The sequence below is a fragment of the Lissotriton helveticus genome, chromosome 9, assembly GCF_964261635.1.
Source record: "Lissotriton helveticus chromosome 9, aLisHel1.1, whole genome shotgun sequence".
NCBI classification, from domain to species: Eukaryota; Metazoa; Chordata; class Amphibia; order Caudata; family Salamandridae; genus Lissotriton; species Lissotriton helveticus.
Genome location: NC_136070.1, coordinates 936,291,495 through 936,303,980, shown reverse-complemented (window position 1 = coordinate 936,303,980; position 12,486 = coordinate 936,291,495). Strand labels below are relative to the sequence as shown.

The 12,486-nt window shown below is 46.9% G+C and overlaps 1 protein-coding gene and 1 long non-coding RNA gene across 2 annotated transcripts in view; both read right to left on the bottom strand.

Annotated features, from left to right (window-relative positions):
- The window catches only part of ACY1 (aminoacylase 1), a 197,418-nt gene extending 187,572 nt beyond the window's left edge, over positions 1-9,846 (bottom strand). The window contains exon 1 of the mRNA XM_078661166.1: positions 9,715-9,846. The gene's annotated coding sequence lies outside the window, so the exon portion shown is untranslated. The remainder of the gene's footprint in view (positions 1-9,714) is intronic.
- Positions 9,847-10,561: 715 nt separating this feature from the next.
- LOC144783070 (uncharacterized) lies at positions 10,562-10,991 on the bottom strand. The gene is made up of 3 exons (XR_013601383.1): positions 10,925-10,991; positions 10,767-10,822; positions 10,562-10,673 (listed from the first exon to the last, which is right to left on the bottom strand). It is a non-coding gene; the product is annotated as an uncharacterized LOC144783070 (long non-coding RNA).
- Between the last annotated feature and the right edge of the window lie 1,495 nt (positions 10,992-12,486).

Genomic DNA, 12,486 nt, shown 5'->3' with positions numbered 1-12,486 from the left:
GTTCATCGTAGGACAATATTCAGATCCAAAACCACTTCCACTTCTAATATCTGGGCAACTTGGACTTCCGAGACTGCATCAAGGAAAACTCCTGCTGCTCCTGGTCTCGTTGTCCTGCCAGCCTGTGCCTGTCCTCCATCCTGGTTCTTCTCCAGGCTTGTGGACATCAAAGATACCCAAAGTGATCTCCCTTGGAGTAAAAGAGTCACTCCCTTGCATCTACAGGCAACGCAATGAAGCTGACCCGCCTGCTGCTCCTGAGGTCCCACAGACTCCGAAAGGCTCGGCAACACAGGTGGTGGTGGTTCTGCAACTCCCTCGAGGCCTGCACTGTCTTCTCAACAGGTTTGAGGCCAGTATCTCTAGTCGGTACTGCTGAAACAGAACCCCTGTGCACCTCGTCGACTTGTTTTTGCTAAGGCTTGTTGACTTTGCCCTCCAGAGATCTTCAGGCTACAGAAGCTTCAGCCTCCAGCATCTCTTCCTGCCAAGTTCTTCGTCCTCGCCGCATCCTCTGCACCGTAGGCCTGCATCTTTGGTGAGCTGCTCGAGGTCTTGCGACTCCTGTGTCTTCAGCCTGTGGGTCCTCTTTAGCTTAAGTGGGCTCCACTGCTTGCTCGGGGCCTGCTCCGACTCTCCTGCATGTGGTGAGTCTCCTGGACCTTGCTGGTCCTGACACGGCACATTCTTTGTTTACCATGTCTGCTGCTGCTGCCAGGGCTAGTGGTGCTCCCGCTGGACACCGACCCCCTGGTTCTCCACTTCCAACATGGGACAGCTCGTGAACCGTGCCTGGTCTTCCACAGCATCGCCTGGTCCTCACAGCTGCAATTACATGGTCACCGTCAACTCTCCTGCATCTTCCGCCATTGGTCTTCCGTGCCTCCTGGTCACTCCGAAGTGGCAAAGACTCTGTCCCCTCTGCTTGCAGGTACTTCTCTTCAAGAATCCATCCTTGGGTTCCACCGGACTCTTTCACCTTCTTCGCCAGCGGCATCTTCACTGAAGTCCTTCATTGTGGTCTACGGCGGTTTCCAATGTCACTACGCACCTATGCACCCGGCTTTCCTGGTGTAGGTATCCTGATTCCTGTGGTATCCACAGGTGGGGTGACTTTCCAACCGTCTATCTTCCACTGGGTTTCTACAGGCTCCAGTGAGAGGGGTCCTTCTTCTTCAAAACTAGAACCGCAACTTCCCAATTGACTTGCATTGAGTACACAGCTGTGTTTCCACTCTGCACACAACCTCCGTGGGGTTCCTGGGTACTTACCTTGGGTGGTTCCTTGGCTTCCCAGCTCTTCTGAGTCTTCTGTGTCAAGTCTCTATTTCTGTCACAGTTCGCATTCCACTTCTTTAGTATATGGTTGGTATCCCCTGGAGACCACTGTGTATTTGTACTTGCTTACCAGTTTCCTTTTGAAATAATGTGTGTATTGTGTTGATATCTCCGGGTAAGAGACATACCAATGTGTTAGTGAGTGTGTATAATAAATATAACTATTTTTATAACTACACAGTATGGCTCTTATTCTTTTAACCTCCACTATATGATTAGTTCTGGAAAAACAAGCTGCTTAACATTCATTCTGGACTAAGCATGAAGGATGCTCTCCAAAGCTACCAGTTAGAAAGCTTTCTATGGTTGACGAAGACCATAAAATCACCATGAGGGGTGCCTGGATTAGTGAAAGGTGCTTCGCTCAAATAAGTGTGCACCATTTACTAATCTAGCCTCCTACAATATAATATCTCAACATTGTGTCATACAACCACTCGTGGTCAAGGGTTCTCTCGTAGCTTGATTATGCACAAGTAACAGGTTGCATGCCACCTACAATCCAAACAGCTGTTCACACTACTGGAATATGCAAAATAACAAAGCCTGGTGCTTCGCAGCAGCCACCTTCAAGACTTGGCAGAGAGAAATGGCAGATGTGAAGCAACATGCACCATCAAAAAATGCCAGCGATTCCCCCAACAAACTGCAACATTTTACCTCAGGGGTTTCTACAGAGGGACCTCAGGAAAAATAAACAGCTCTTTATATCTCTTTGGGACAGTTAAAAATTATGAGCACCAGTGCCGTAACAGGGACACTGAAGTGGGTCAACACCCAAAATTAGCACCGAAAATTAGACAATACTCAGTTGATGGTAATATCTCAGGAGAATAGTCAGTTTGGGTATTTCATCAACAACCTGGCCTAGACCATCTGCAATTAAACCAAGACCTGTGTAAAATAAACATGTGAAAATGTATATTTCCTAATCAAGAATAACGTGGTCTCTTATAATTTCATGTCTATAAAATTCCCAGTCATAAAATGTGCCAGGTGCTTGTCTAGACTCTAGGGTGTATGAACGCCACGTTTTCTGACAGACTGAGGCAAACACCAAGGGGTTAATTAGGCAAACACGTAAACTTGCATGGCATAGCACAACGTTTTAATCAAACTAAGGAATTTCAGGGAAAGGAGTGTGTGAGCCAGAAAAGCAGGACATTAAAAAAGAGAGGCAAAGGGCAAATGAGACAAGCATTTGCAATGCAACCGGGTTCACCCGTGGGACCATATATGTATTCAGCTATGCAGCACATTAGCTTGGGTGCTGAAACATCTACTGTTCTTTAACATGGAGGGAAAGTAAGCACTAAACTGCGTGACACACCAGGTATGGGAACACATTGAGAGAAATATTGCGTTTCAGCAGGAAATGATATAGCCCGAAGCTCTGTTTTAATATAAAATCGGGACCTTCTGTGGTCATATCACTGAAATGCAAGATTTGAAAAACATTATTGTCTACAGGTGCTCGTAGAAGACAATTTCGATGGACTGGAATCTAGAGAATGCTGAAGTGATTCTGGCATTTTACTGACCTCTGCTGGTCGCTTTCTATGAAGAAAGTTAAACAGAGGCCGTTGCCAGAAGAAAAGAGAAAAAAAAACAAGAAGAATGTCCCTCAGCAGAAAGCAATTCTAGTATTTTACTGACCTCTACTGGTCGTTTTCTATCAAGACAATTAAATAGAGGCAGTTGAACAAGCAGAAAGCAATTCTGGTATTTTAATGACCTCTACTGGTCATTTTCTATCAAGACAGTTAAATAGAGGCAGTTGAACAAGCAGAAAGCAATTCTGGTATTTTACTGACCTCTACTGGTCGTTTTCTATCAAGACAGTTAAATAGAGGCAGTTGAACAGAAAAAGAAAGTCCCTAGGCGGAAGCATACAAGTCCTAGGGCTGATATCCAGAGCCCGCAAAGTACATACACATATAAGTATATACTAAAGTATAAAGAAAAAGTCTTGAATGCTCAACCTAAAAACCAGTATGGGAGGAATCAGGCAACCACAAAGGGAAGGGAACAGAGCAGGTAACCAGAAAGAGGGGGTGGGCAGAGCAGGCAACCACCAAAGTGAAAGGGTGGGGAGAACAATGGAGGTGGGGAGGTGGAACAGCAAGCAACCACAAAAGGGGGTATGGGGGTCAGAGCAGGCAACAGCCAAAGCAGTGGGGTGCATAGCAGGCAACCGCCAAAGGGAGGGGCAGCATATAAGGCAACCGCAAGGGTGGGGTACCAGCTCAGGCAAGGACAGTGTAGCAGTTTTGGCAACAGCAAGGGCAGGATAGCAGATCAGGCAACCGCGAGAGTGGGGTAGCGGATCAGGCAACCTCAAAGGGGTTGGCACAGATTAGGCAATGGCAAATGCAGGGTATATCAGGAAACCACAAAGGTAGGTGGGTCAGAAAAAACAACAGCACAAGGGTTGTAGATCAGGCAAATAAACAGATGGGCAGACCTGGAATCTCAATGGGGTGGGCAGATCAGACAATCACAAGGGTGGGAACAGATTAGGCAACCCCAAGGGTGGGGACAGATCAGGCAACCCCAAGGGTGGGGACAGATCAGGCACGCCCCCCAAAGATGGGGGCATATCAGACAACTCCCAAGAGTGGATTTAGATTAGACAACCCCCAAGATGGGTTTAGATGAGACAACCCTCAAGGGTGGAGGCAGATTAGCCCACCCCCATGGTTGGTGGCAGATTAGGCAACACCATGGGGGTAGATCAGGCAACCACCAAAGGTAGGTCAAGATAAGGCAACCCCGTGGGGTATGGGGAAATCAGGCATCCGCAAAAGAGGCATAGAAGGCAAGGGGGCAGCATATCAAGCAATCACAACGGGTGGTGGCAAATCAAGCAACTAAAATGGTGGGGCAGAAGACCAAGCAAACAATAGGAGGGAGAGAGCAGATTAGACAGCTGCAAAAAGGGGGGGATGCAAAGTTGGAAACTGCAAAGGGTGCACAAATTAGAAAATGGCAAACATGGGGACATATCAAACAAGGCGCAAAGGGAGGGGGGCAAGGTAACCAACCACAAAAGAGCTGTAGTTCAGGCAAGCGCAAGGAGGGGCAGAATATGAACCCCAAGGTAGTCGGCAGATCAGGCAACCCTCAAAAGGGAGCTGGGGGAGGGGGGTAGGTCAAGCAAAGCAAAGGATCAACCACACCCAATGGGGAGAGGGATGGTAAGGAAGACCGAAGAACTGAAAGAGCAGATCAGGCAAACCCAAGGGGGAAAGTGTCAATCAGGCAAACCCCAAGGGGGAAATTCAAGGAAGGGCGGTCAGGCAAAGCCGGGGCAGGCAATCAGGCAAACGCTTGGGGATGGAGGGCCGATCCAGCAGACCCAACAGAGGGGGCAATCAGGCAAACCCAGCAGAGGGGGGCAATCAGGCAAACCCAGCAGAGGGGGCAATCAGGCAAGCCCAGCAGAGGGGGGGCAATCAGGCAAACCCCAACAGAGGGGGGCAATCAGGCAAACCCAGCAGAGGGGGGGGGGCAATCAGGCAAACCCAACAGAGGCGGGCAATCAGGCAAATTCAACAGAAGGGGGGCAGGGGCGATCAGACAAACCCAAGGAGGGGCTGATCAGACAAACCTAAGGATGCGGGGCTGATCAGACAAACTCAATTGGGGAGAGACTGTCAGACAAACCCAAAAGGGGAGGGACTGTCAGGTAAATCCAAATGCGGAGGGGCTGTCAGGTAAACCCAAATGGGGAGAGACTGTCAGACAAACACAAATGGGGAGGGACTGTCAGCTAAATCCAAATGGGGAGAGGCTGTCAGATAAACCCAAATGGGTAGGGACTGTCAGGTAAACCCAAATGGAGAGGGACTGTCAAGTAAACCCAAATGGGGAGGGACTGTCAGGTAAACCCAAATGGGGAGGGACTGTCAGGTAAACCCAAGGGGGGGAGGGACTGTCAGGTAAACCCAAGGGGAGTAGGGACTGTCAGGTACACCCAAGGGGAGTAGGGACTGTCAGGTACACCCAAGGGGATTAGGGACTGTCAGGTACACCCAAGGGGATTAGGGACTGTCAGGTACACCCAGGGGGGGGGAGGGACTGTGAGGCAAACCCAACGGGCAGGAGGGGCCATCAAGCAAACCCAACTGGCAGAAGGAGCGATCAGGCAAACCCTACGGGCAGGAGGGGCGATCAGGCAAACCCAACAGGCAGGGGGGGGGAGAGCAGGCAACCCCAACAGAGGGGGGCAATCAGGCAAACCCAGCAGAGGTGGGGGGCAATCAGGCAAACCCAGCAGAGGGGGCAATCAGGCAAACCCAACAGAGGGGGGCTGGGGCGATCAGACAAACCCAAGGAGGGGCTGATCAGACAAACCTAAGGATGCGGGGCTGATCAGACAAACTCAATTGGGGAGAGACTGTCAGACAAACACAAATGGGGAGGGACTGTCAGGTAAACACAAATGGGGAGAGACTGTCTGACAAACCCAAATGGGGAGGGACTGTCAAGTAAACCCAAGGGGGGAGGGACTGTCAGGTAAACCCAAGGGGGGGAGGGACTGTCAGGTACACTCAAGGGGGAGGGTCTGTCAGGTACATCCAAGTGGGAGAGGGACTGTGAGGCAAACCCAAAGGGCAGGAGGGGCCATCAAGCAAACCCAATGGGCAGAAGGAGCGATCAGGCAAACCCTACGGGCAGGAGGGGCGATCAGGCAAACCCAACAGGCAGGGGGGGAGAGCAGGCAACCCCAACAGAAGGGGGCAATCAGGAAAACCCAACTGGAGGGGCAATCAGGCAAACCCAAATGGGGACATCAGGCAAATCCAAGGGGAAGAATGTCAAGTGGGTGTAGATCCAGCTTCTGCAAGGCAGGGCAGATTAGGTTACTGCAAGGGAGGGACAGGTCAGGCTACCAAAAGAAGGGAACAGATCAGGCAACCACTTGTAGGGAAGTTCAGGAAACTGCAAGGGAGTGCAAATGCAACAGGAGTCAAGTCAACTAAGTGCAAGGGGTGCGAGTCAGCTAGATGAGGTAAGTAAGGGCGGAGGGGACAGATCATGCAACATCAAGGTTGAGCAGGCTAAACAACTGCCAGGAAAGCAGATCAGGTAAACCACACAAGATGATGGACAGAATGTTGCACAATGGCAAAACATTCACCCCCAGTCACAGATCTGGGTTTAATTCATCGTTATTTTGCTCACCAAGCCACCCCAGTTCAGACATGGCCATATGCAAATCAGTCTTGACCATGTGCCTCATGGGAACAGTCCAGGCCGAACTGCCAAGCCATGTCATCCCTGGACCGGAATCAAGCATCCTAGGACCGGTTTCTGGCTATCAGCCTTCGTCAGTCAGGATAGCTTGACTCCAGTGGCTTAGTGAGCACGGGACCCACGTCTGGCCATTCCCTTCCCACATAGGGTGAACAGCAAAACACACAAGATGATGGACGGAATGTTGCACAATGGCAAAACATTCACCCCCAGTTACAGATCTGGGTTTAATCCATCGTTATTTTGCTCACCAAGCCACCCCAGTTCAGACATGGCCATATGCAAATCAGTCTTGACCCTGTGCCTCATGGGAACAGTCCAGCCCGAACTGCCAAGCCATGTCTTCCCTGGACCAGAATCAAGCATCCTAGGACCTGTGTCTGGCTATCAGCCGTCTTCATCCAGGATAGCTTGACTTCAGTGGCTTAGTGAGCACGGGGCCCACGTCTGGGCATACCCTTCCCACATAGGGTGAACAGCAAAACACACAAGATGATGGACAAAATGTTGCACAGTGGCAAAACATTCACGCCCAGCTATGTCTTCCCTGGACTGGCAGTTCGGGCTGGACTGTTCCCATGAGGCACAGGGTCAAGACTGTTTGCATATGGCCATGTCTGAACTGGGGTGGCTTGGTGAGCAAAATAACGATGGATTTAAACCCAGATCTGTGACTGGGGGTGAATGTTTTGCCATTGTGCAACATTCCGTCCATCTTCTTGTGTGTTTTGCTGTTCACCCTATGTGGGAAGGGTATGCCCAGACGTGGGTCCCGTGCTCACTAAGCCACTGGAGTCAAGCTATCCTGGCTGAAGACGGCTGATAGCCAGAAACCGGTCCTAGGATGCTTGATTCTGGTCCAGGGAAGACATGGCTTGGCAGTTCGGGCTGGACTGTTCCCATGAGGCAGAGTCAAGACTGATTTGTATATGGCCATGTCTGAACTGGGGTGGCTTGGTGAGCAAAATAACGATGGATTAAACCCAGATCTGTGACTGGGGGTGAATGTTTTGCCATTGTGCAACATTCCGTCCATCATCTTGTGTGTTTTTAAGCAGATCAGGTAACACAGAAAATATGAGCTCTGGGAATAAATAGTGGTCAACAAACAGGGGACAGCTTAGACATCAGAGCAGGGCCAACTAAGGAAACTGAGTATGACAGCTCAGTCAACAAATAGAAGTGAAGAGAGTGAGGAATAGTTCAGGGATAAAACAGGCAGCTCAGGCAAAGACAGATATTGGGAACTCAGGCAAACACAAAGAGCTCAGACAACTGAAAAGCATCTGCGATAATAGAGGGATCGCTATGACAAACGGCAGCAAGATGGACAGCTAAGGCAACAGAGAGGGACGATTCAGAAAGCTGTCAGCGAGAGTTCCAGCTGGAACAGTTGTAAGAGAGAAACAGAGAGAAGACATATCTGGAACAGCCAGGGGTTAGGTGAGGCAAATTAAGCCAGTTCCAGTGAAAGGGATAGTGTCATAGAACAGGCAAAATGGACAGCGGAGGCAGCACACTCAAGAGGGGTCAGCTAAGGTGACAAGTTGCCAGGTCTGGTGGCTTAGTGGACTAATGCGTCCAGTGTAGGGGCCTGTGTTCGACCTCATGGTCACAGGTTCAAATCCTGGTGGGTCCACCCAACCTTTCATCCTTCTGAAGTCGATAAAATAAGTACCATTGAGTTGGGTAACAATAAACATCTGAAATTCAGCGCCAAGATACCCTTGGGTGAACGTGCGATTTACATGCTATCTTATGTTACAAAGATGGGAAAGATGAGATGCCAAAGATGGAGAGTTGATCTCAGACCCCAGAAATAGGGATGAAACTCAGCCAGAGGACTGGGCTGGCCATTAGGAATACAGGGATAAACACCGTGGGAGAGTTAGCAGTAGGATGCAGACCAATATTTATACATATAACGGGGTATATTTCTAACTCCCTGTCCATACCAGGAAAGAACATTCACCCAAGCACTCTGGGAAAAAGACAGAGGAGCAGGAACCAATAGGAGATGTTGGGCCATATGTATCATGCAAATTCGCAATCACAGAATTTCGGCTTTTGCGAATGCGAATTTGCTAAATGGAATGTATAAAGCAAAACTGGTGCAAAATAAGGGATCGCAAAATTTGCGATTTTTTTGCAATTGCATTTAAGGAATCGCAAAATTTGCGATTCCTTAAATGCAATGTATGTAGCAAAAAAAATTAGCAAAATGCCCTTAAGGAATCGCAAATTACCACCAACTTCTAGTATGTACATACATACCCATTTGCGATTCTCAAATAGCGATTTCTTAAAAATCGCTATTTGAAAATCGCAAATGGGTATCTTGATAGATATGGCCCGTAATCATTTCAGGAAGGAAACAGAGGTATATCTCTAGAAAAACACAAACAACACAACTCCAACACTAAAGTTTCAAACACGAATACTAGATTGCACGAAGGGTAGAGTCAATAACTTGAGGCAACACACTAAAAAGTGAGAGAGCGCATTAAGGAAGGGATGATTCGAGAAAGCGTGAACAGGATTAGGAAAGAGACAGCTCCACCGGCACCCCGACTCTTGGAACTGACCTCTGAGCCCAGCTGATGCTGTACGGTTGTCTCGAGCTGTGCATTTCCAGGGACTGCACAACAACCAACAATGGAAAGACTCGAGGAAGAAGCCTTGCTTTAATTTAACTACGGCTGTCCTAACGCTCTTTTCTTGCTGTCTTAGAAGTAACATCTCTTCTGTACAACCCTTGCCTTGTTTTAATGGCTGCTGATCAAGACAATTGCAAAAGTCAGGATGAATAGAATACCCAACTTAAAGACAAAACACTGAACTGCCCTCAGTGCTGGAGTGACCCGCGAGCTGAGGCACTGCTGAGGATATGGATGATACAATAACAGGGTGGGGGTGCCACGGAACCCCTCGGCTAGGTAGTCCAAGTGCTGTTTAGCCCGGCTTGATGAGTCTGCATTGTTGTTGTTGAGCGCATATGGGAGCCCTCGCGAAACCCATACAAACTGAGGCTGGCATGGCTGGACTGGCGCAAGCCTGTCAGCAGCGTAGCCCCGCGACCCTCAGCAGGTCCCACCCGCCTCAGGAGGATCACCTTACCTACTCTTCTCCTTCCGCCACCCGCAGCTGCTCCCCACCAAAGCAGGAAATGCTCGCTCAGCAGCTAAAACAGGGCAAAGGCACTCCAGACATGGCTGACCCCCCCCATGGAGCTAGACCAATAGCCGGGAGGGGGCGGGCTTAGAGCTGACGGCGCCGGTTTTGACTGGCTGTCACCGGGCCGTAGCCACGGGCTGTGTTTTCATATAACTCCAGCCTGTGAGCCCGAGGCGGATGCCCTCGTTGGCTTTCGAAGCCGTATCAAGTGTGCTCTGGTAATGGTACTTCACAGGAGAGGTGTGCGAGGTGAAAAATTAGCAGGGAGAGCTCACCAACTGAAATGATTGGCCCTAAAAGCTCGAGCACGTGTCAAGCCTTCAAAATATTTGCCATAATTATCAATTATGCCATAAAGTGTGAGCTTTTCCAAGGAAGGGGTTTGGCCCAAAGGAGTAAGGAGGGAAGGTAGGGCCTATTTAACAAGAAAAAATGAATATACCTTCACCTCAAATTCTTTAAGAAGTTATTAATACTGTAAGAAAAACGAAAATAAATGCGTTTTTCTAGCCATCAATATTGGCTGATTAATTAATTTTTTTCTTCATATTGCAATGAATTTCAAAAAAGAACACATAGTCTACTCCACAAAAAGTCCATTCTTATACTATCACAAAAACAACATAAATCCAATTCACATTTGATCAAATAAATTGCACAACAATACAGACAAAAATCACAAAAATGGTAAACAGTTGAAATATGTACACCAAAATAACTTTTACACAGTTAACAATACATCGTATTCCAAAAGTGTAATGGAAAAGATTTTACAAAGACTCCATTGGTCCAAAGATCAGGCTATAATTAATATAGTTGCCGACGCGTTTCAAGTCCTGGTTTTTTATATTGCCGGACTCTCATCAGGGCTGGATGAGTCTTTTGATAAAAGCCAACTGTTTCTAAAAAGAACAAAAAAAAACTAACTTGTAAATAGCTCCCCAAAATAATCTTTAAGAATCATTACGCATTTTATGATGCAAGGACCTACATACCTGGCTTTCACCAGCAAAAGTTAAGACCTTCTTGTTCTGGTTAATGCAGTGCTCGCCTGTATATGACAAAGTAGCAAAGGCTAAGTCATAATAATTCCCTAACAAAACCTGACACAACCTAATGTTTTTGTTTTTCAAGATAAAGAAATAAAATTTACCTAAACGGTGCTTCCCTGGGGCGTTGTATTTTCAAGCATTCAGTTCATTAAAATTCAATAAGTGCCTTGGTCGCGCATGGGTTCAACCGATCTAAAGTGGTGAAAAACGATTTCGGACAAAAACGTAAATCAATTGTCCCTCTAATCTTGTGCAAATGCAGTCAACGTTTGCTCGTGTTTAACTTACGTGAAGGTCGATTGTAATGCAAGCAGGACGCCACGAATTGGCAGTCGTCAGGTCTGAGCCGAGTTCACAATCTGTAAGTGGAAACCGGTACAGTTTGTATACGGCATGAAGCCAGGCAAATAGTGAAAAGGCTTGTACTCATAATACTTTGTGTAAAACAGCGTGTCGCTTACCTTTAAACCACGTGGTTCCCGAATCGACAAAGGAGACAGGAGAATGTAGGCTTGTCCTCGCTCCTCTCGTTTTGGAGTTATTTTCTGGATAGGACTAAAACACTTTGTTTAAAGGTAAGCGACACGCTTTTTTACACAAAGTACTATGAGTACAAGCCTTTTCACTATTTGCCTGGCTTCATGCCGTATACAAACTGTACCGGTTTCCACTTACAGATTGTGAACTCGGCTCAGACCTGACGACTGCCAATTTGTGGCGTCCTGCTTGCATTACAATCGACCTTCACGTAAGTTAAACACGAGCAAACGTTGACTGCATTTGCACAAGATTAGAGGGACAATTGATTTACGTTTTTGTCCGAAATCGTTTTTCACCACTTTAGATCGGTTGAACCCATGCGCGACCAAGGCACTTATTGAATTTTAATGAACTGAATGCTTGAAAATACAACGCCCCAGGGAAGCACCGTTTAGGTAAATTTTATTTCTTTATCTTGAAAAACAAAAACATTAGGTTGTGTCAGGTTTTGTTAGGGAATTAATATGACTTAGCCTTTGCTACTTTGTCATATACAGGCGAGCACTGCATTAACCAGAACAAGAAGGTCTTAACTTTTGCTGGTGAAGGCCAGGTATGTAGGTCCTTGCATCATAAAATGCGTAATGATTCTTAAAGATTATTTTGGGGAGCTATTTACAAGTTAGTTTTTTTTGTTCTTTTTAGAAACAGTTGGCTTTTATCAAAAGACTCATCCAGCCCTGATGAGAGTCCGGCAATATAAAAAACCAGGACTTGAAACGCGTCGGCAACTATATTAATTATAGCCTGATCTTTGGACCAATGGAGTCTTTGTAAAATCTTTTCCATTACACTTTTGGAATACGATGTATTGTTAACTGTGTAAAAGTTATTTTGGTGTACATATTTCAACTGTTTACCATTTTTGTGATTTTTGTCTGTATTGTTGTGCAATTTATTTGATCAAATGTGAATTGGATTTATGTTGTTTTTGTGATAGTATAAGAATGGACTTTTTGTGGAGTAGACTATGTGTTCTTTTTTGAAATTCATTGCAATATGAAGAAAAAAATTAATTAATCAGCCAATATTGATGGCTAGAAAAACGCATTTATTTTCGTTTTTCTTACAGTATTAATAACTTCTTAAAGAATTTGAGGTGAAGGTATATTCATTTTTTCTT